Genomic DNA, 6,082 nt, shown 5'->3' on the forward strand with positions numbered 1-6,082 from the left:
TAATTATACATTGAAAAATTGATTGTCTATTAAGCCTTTCATCTGTAATGCAGTGATAGTTTCACTTTCATGTGTAAATCACAAAACCTTTTTTTTAAAGTTACATTCTCGGGTTAGCTGTTAACAATGGTGATAGCTAGACAATATGTTGAAGGTGTTGGCCCCCTGTGTTCTCTATCTATGCCACGTTGTTTAGCTTGATTCTAGAGTTAAGATTAGATTACTTACAGTGTGGAAACAGGCCCTTCGGCCCAACAAGTCCACACTGACCCACCGAAGTGCAACCCACCCAGACCCATTCCCCTACATTTACCCCTGCCCCTAACACTACAGGAAATTTAGCATGGCCAATTCACCTAACCTGCACATTTTTGGACTGTGGGAGGAAACCGGAGCACCCGGAGGAAACCCACTCAGACACGGGGAGAATGTGCAAACTCCACACAGTCAGTCACCTGAGGCGGGAATTGAACCCAGGTCTCTGGTGCTGTGAGGCAGCAGTGCTAATCACTGTGCCACCGTGCCGCCCACTTTTTTAAATGTAAGACATACTCTTTCTGAGCTGTGTTGAAGGAAGACAGTATTTAGAGAATTCTGTACCATTGCTTGAGTCATCTGTTCAGGGAATGCTTTAGTTAAGAATGCTTTAGTTCTCGAACTCTGAGCTCAAAAACTGGATGAATTTATGTAAAACTCTCATCTCACTTTTTAAGATTAGAATCAATCTAAACATCATGGCATAGACAGAGAACACAGGGGGCCAACACCTTCAACATATTGTCTAGCTATCACTATTGTTAACAGCTAACCCGAGAATGCAACTTTAAAAAAAAGGTTTTGTGATTTACACATGAAAGAAGTGAAACTATCACTGTATTCTAACAGATGAAAGGCTTAACAGACAATCAATTTTTCAATGTATAATTTCAGTTACATCACACTGTAAATTTTTGCTATAAATTCTGTGTTACGACCGAGCCCTCCACTATCACCTGATGAAGGAGCGTCGCTCCGAAAGCTAGTGTGCTTCCAATTAAACCTGTTGGACTATAACCTGGTGTTGTGTGATTTTTAACTTTGTACACCCCAGTCCAACATCAGCATCTCCAAATTGGAATGTTGTTACTCAGCTCCAGTAAGAATGCTTTCCCAGTTGCATGCAATTAATGTCAAAGTGAAATTCTGATAATTAACCCAAAACGTCTATCCACTCTCTGCACATATGCTGAGTATTTCAAGCGTTCGCTGGTTTCATTCCAGATTTTCCACAGCATCTTGCTTCTATCTGTAATTTTAAAACATTTCAAACAATATCTCTTTTATTACTAAGTTGTGCAGTACAATAGATGAAACGAGTTTCCCAAGGCGAAGCATGAAGGTAGTTGCAAAATGGTGAACGTTGTCTTGGAAATTTAAGGATGCTTGGGAAAGAGCCCACAACACTGAAATGCATCACTTGGTGGCGATATAATACGAAAGGGAGAAAGTGAGGACTGCAGATGCTGGACATCAAAGTCGAGAGTGCGGTGTTGGAATTGCATTGCAGATCAGGCTGCAGAACACGAAAGTCAACCTGCACCAAATCTTGAGCTAACTACTTGAAGTGCGTTCTGACCGTCCACATTCTCTCAGGCTTTTATCAAAATGTATCGAAAAAATGAAGCTATTCAATCTATTGTGTCTCCATCAGTCAAAAAACACTATGTAACCAAGCCGAGCTTCAACGTTTTGGGTTCCTGCCTTCAGGTTGATTAGAGACCCCATCGTCAAAGGGTAAAATTCGCTTAAACCATTTTTTAAAATCTTCTATAAATTAATAACTTCAAAATTCCACCTTCTCACCCCCACCCCCGCCGAGATCCTTCAAAAAGAAATGGATATTTCCTATTAATTCTATCTAGCCACCTCACTGCTTTCTACAGCTACCCCACAACCTCTCCTGTTCTAACATTGTTAAATTCAACGTTGCTTAGCTCATTTGGCTGGATGGTTTGCAATACATAAGTGACACTAACTGAATGAGTTCAATTCCTGGGCTGAAATTACGATGAAGGTTCCTCCTTCTCAATCGTCTGACCCTCAGGTTAATTCACCAACTCTCCAACAAGACAGCAGTACTAGAGTGATTTTATTCTTTCCTTTAGTCTTTGTTAAATATTTACAAACAGTCACAATCACAGTAAATATTCCAGGCAAACTGTAGATGATTTTGAAAAAGCATTATTATGGCACTATGGTAACCCTAACCCTAAACCTTCCTCTCGACCAGAAGGTCCAGGTTAAAGTCCAACATGCCCTGGATGTGTGTCAAAACATGTCTGACCAGATTGATTTAAAAGATTACATTCACGTGCAACAACACCTGCAAGTTCCCCTCCAAGCCACTCACCAGACTGACTTGGAAATATATCACCGTTTCTTCACAGTTACTGGGTCAAAACCCTGGAACTTCCCCCCCAAGAGCATTGTGGGTCAACAAAGAGCACATGGAGTGCAGTGGTTCAAGAAGGCAGCTCACCACCTTCTCAAAGGCAAGTAAGATTGTGCAGGAAATGCTGGCCCAGCCAGTGATGCCTATGAGCAAAAAGTCAATCAAAAACAAGATAACTTACTTCCAATTCCTAGTTTTTCACTATGTAAGATCAGCTTGAAATGTAATGCAAGATAGGAAAACATAAGGTCAGTGTTAGTTAAACTCAACCCAAAAGCTTAATGGCAATTTACACTCCTTTTCCAAGTGATAGAGACTGAGTGCAGGATCAAGGAGCCCTAGCAAACTTGGAGTCATAGGAATTAGGGCAAACCTGACAGTGATTGGAGTCATACCTCATACATGGCAAGCTAGTTATGGTTGTGGATGTCAGTCATTTCAACTCCAGGACATCTCTGCAGGAGTTTCCTCAGGAAGGTGAGGACTGCAGATGCTGGAGATGAAGGGCCTTTGCCCGAAATGTCAATTTTCTTGCTCCTTGGATGCTGCCTGGCCTCTGTGCTTTTCCAGCACCACTCTTATCTTGACTCTTCCTCAGGGTAGTGTCTTAGGCCCAACCAACTTCAGCTGTTTCATCAGTGACCTTCCCTCAAACATAAGGTCAAACGTGGAGATGTTTACTGATGATTGCACAATGTTCAGCACCACTCATATTCCTCAGATACTGAAGCAATCCATGTTCAAATGCAACAAGATTTGGACAATATCCAGGCTTGGGCTCACAAATGGCAATAAACATTTGCGCCACATGAATGCCAAGCAATGACCATCTCCAATGAAAGACAATCTAACCACTGCCCCTTGACAGTGAATGGCATTACCATTGACCGGAAACTCAACTGGTCTCACCATATATATAGTGTGGCGAGGAGAGCATGTCAGAGGCTAGGAATACTATGAGTAACTCACCTCCTCACTCCCCAAGTCTGTCCACCATCCACAAGGCACAATTCAGGAATGTAATGGAGTACTCCTCAATTGCCTAGAGGGGTGTAGCTTCAAAAACACTCAAGCCACTTGACATCAATCAGGACAAAGCAGCCCACTTAATTGGTACCACATCCAAAAGCATTGACTCCGTCCTTCACCTATGCTCAGTAGCAGCAGCATGTACCATCTACCAGAAATTCATCAAAAATCCTAAGGCGGCATATTCCAAATTCTCTATCTCCTCCATCTAATAGGATAAGGGCAGGAGACACATGGGAACACCACCACCTGCAAGTTTCCCTCCAAACCACTGATCATCCAGGCTTGGAAATATATTGCTATCATGTCACTGTGGCTGGATAAGAACCTAGAACTCCTCCGCTTACAGTATTGTAAGGCTTAGTATGTCAAATAGAATGCAACAGTTCAAGAAGGCAGCCCACAATGACCTTCTTGAGCAACTAGGGATGGGCAATAAATGCACTTCCAAACATCAACAACTATGTCCCTCGGGTGAATAAATGAAAAAAAGAACAGCAGTACATCAAGTCAGGATATAGGAGTTCCCATGTATCTGCTGCCCTTCCTCCTTGTGATAATGGTTGTGTGTTTTGAAAGGTGCTGTCAGAGGAGCCTTGGTGAATTTCTGCAGAACATCTTATAGATGGTACACAATGCTGCTACTAAGCATTGGACATAGAGCAAGTGTATGTTTGTGGAAGCAGTGCAAATCAAGTGGTCTGTTTTGGCCTGAATAGTATCAAGCTTATTGGAGCTGCACTCATTTGGACAATTGGATCATTTTCCATCAAACATTTTTCACTCTTGCCTTGTAGATTGTGAACAGGCTTGAGGGTGGCAGGATTTTTAGTTTCTGATCTGCTCTCGTCACAACAGTATTCATATGGCTAGTCCAGTTCGGTTTCTGGTAAATGGTAATCTGCAGGTTGTTGATCGTGGTGGAAAAGCCATTGAATATGAAGGGGCTCTGCTGCTTGGTAACTTTTGGAGGTCATTTTTATGAATTACCTTGTTAAAAAAAAATCAATTTAATCCTCTGACATTGATTTTCTTTGTTATAAATTCATGGTTAATTTGGAACCAAACCTTACCAGCTCCTTTCTTGAAGACAATTCTTGAACTGTGACCCCTGTCACAAGACTGGTTCTTTTTACAAAGTTACTATGCCTTTGAGTAGTTTTCCAGAGGGGGTAATTGCCCAAGCTCCAACTAGACTGAGTTTGAGAGTCTAAGAGCGTGGCACAGTGGCTAGCACAGCTGCCTCACAGCACCAGGGACCTGGGTTTGATTCTAGCCCCAGGTGACAGTCTGCGTGGGTTACTCTTCAGAGGGTCAGTGTGGACTTGTTGGGCCAAAGGGCCTCTTTCCAAACTGTAGGGAATCCAATCTTTATTAGGGCCCTTTTGTAGAGTCTTAGAGATATACAGCATATCCCTCTAAACCCTTATTCATATGTCCATGCAGATGTATTTAAATGCTGTAATTGTACCAGCCTCTACTACTTTCTCTGGCAGCTCACCTTAAACCTATGCCCTCTAATTCTGGACATCCCCACACCAGGGAAAAGATCTTGTCTCTTTACTCTATCCATGCCCTCGTGATTTTATAAACCTCTATAAGGTCACCCCTCAGTCTTTGACGGTCCAGGGAAAACAGCCTCAGCCTATTCAGCCTCTCCCTATAGCTCAAATTCTCCAACCCTGGCAACATCATTGTAAATCTTTTCTGAACCAGAATTGCTCATAATATTCCAAAAGCAGCCTAATTAATGTCCTGTTCAGCCGCAATATGACATCCCAACTCCGATACTCAACGTTCTGACCAATAAAGGAAAGCATTCCAAATGCCTTCTTCACTATCTTATCTACCTGCAAGTCTACTTTTAAGGAACTGTACACCTGCTCTAAAGTCTAAAGTCTCTTTGTTCAGCAACACTCTGTAGGATCTTACCATTAAGTATATAAGTTTCCCCCTAACAGATAATACATCCAGCCTAAGACTTTCATGTCTTAAAGAAACAGTATAATCCAAAGGAAGCGGCCAGCTAGCTGCATAGCTAGCCTTCCTTTAGATTAAAGTTTTTAAAAATTCAGTTCAGAACTTTAGTGAGTTCAGTGGCAGCTGTGTGTGGAAAAGACTGCAAAGTCTTCTCTCCCTCTGACTTTGCAAACTGTAAGCTAGCTGTCATTTTTACTCTTTGTGCTAAGGGATGTGTGGGTTGGGACTGTTGCAAAAAACTAAGTCGGGTTTGGATAGGATAAGTTAACTGGTATTCTATTTTCTGTTCATTGTGTTTCATTCCATAATTTTGTAAATAAATTCTGTTTGTTTAAAACGTGGCAGTCAAATCAGCTAATTTACTCCCGGAATATCCACTATTGACTTAGCTAAAACAAATAGCAAATTTACCAACTGGGCTGCTTGTTTAAAAATATTTTGAGGTGTTTGGCTTAGTCTCTAACACCCCTGACTCTTGAAACAGTCACTGAGACTCTCCTCAGCATGAAATAACTGATTGGCCAGTGCCCTGGGCTTCGGCCATTTGATTGGACTTTATACAGAGATTGAACAGCGGTGACTGGCGCTTTAGTTTGTCTATCACTAATAGTAGGCGGGTCGATAGGGGAATGGGTGGAGCCT

The sequence above is a fragment of the Chiloscyllium plagiosum genome, chromosome 10, assembly GCF_004010195.1.
Source record: "Chiloscyllium plagiosum isolate BGI_BamShark_2017 chromosome 10, ASM401019v2, whole genome shotgun sequence".
Lineage (NCBI taxonomy): Eukaryota > Metazoa > Chordata > Chondrichthyes > Orectolobiformes > Hemiscylliidae > Chiloscyllium > Chiloscyllium plagiosum.